At 41.5% G+C, this 838-nt stretch overlaps 1 protein-coding gene across 1 annotated transcript in view; it reads left to right on the plus strand.

Annotated features, from left to right (window-relative positions):
• LOC107676160 (short transient receptor potential channel 3-like) overlaps positions 1 to 838 on the plus strand; it is a 47563-nt gene that overhangs the window by 17093 nt on the left and 29632 nt on the right. The gene's annotated exons all lie outside the window — the stretch shown is intronic.

Consider the following 838-nt stretch of genomic DNA (forward strand, 5'->3'; position numbering starts at 1 on the left):
TAACTCATCCGTTTAAATTATATTAAGCCTTAAAGTTCTGCATAATTAAGGGCGCGGCCACTTGAGTGACAGCTGGATTGCCACTGCTGTCACCACCGTCGAGCTAGGTGGGCGTGGTTTCAGCAACCAGTTCCCGCCTCTTTGTCCATTTTCGATTATCCGTGAGTGACGCGCGGCGACGCGCTGCCAAGATGGCGACAGCCGGCTTCGCCTACTTTAGGCTTCAAAAACGCTCTTCGGAAACCTACGGGTGGCGTCACGGACACTACATCCATGTTTTTATACAGTCTATGTTTCATACACGACATAGTCGTGAGATGCAAGAAACATAGACATATGGCAAGAAATCTGTAGACGCGTCCATAACAACAAAAGACAATACTTTATTGAACCTTTTCTGATAAGAAGTGTGCACTGCAAACGTGAGCATTTTTGAAGATCGTTTCTGTCCAGTCTGCTCGTTTTATCGCATTTAACCACAGCTGTTGTCGGTTTTTTGTCTGGCAGTGGCAGCAGATATGCGATCAGATTTCTAATTTGAGGCTGCATTACGTCGATTCTGGCCAATCAGAATAGAGGCTCATGAATATAAATTAGACAGGCCAAAATTGACCTGTTCTCAGCAGAGCTCCTGAGAAAGGAGCTGTAAAAAATATATTGAGATGGTTTTTGGTACTTATACCGCAAGTATATATCCTTAAGGACATCAAAACCTAAAATAAAACTCCAGAAAGGTGTCAAATATGTGACCTTTAAAAAATCTATTTCATCAAGACTTAAAAATAAAACTCCAGAAAGGTGTAAAATATGTGACCTTTAAACGTAAAAAACGTAAAAA

Source organism: Sinocyclocheilus anshuiensis, unplaced genomic scaffold, assembly GCF_001515605.1.
Source record: "Sinocyclocheilus anshuiensis isolate Anshui unplaced genomic scaffold, SAMN03320099.WGS_v1.1 scaffold2808, whole genome shotgun sequence".
Taxonomy (NCBI): Eukaryota; Metazoa; Chordata; class Actinopteri; order Cypriniformes; family Cyprinidae; genus Sinocyclocheilus; species Sinocyclocheilus anshuiensis.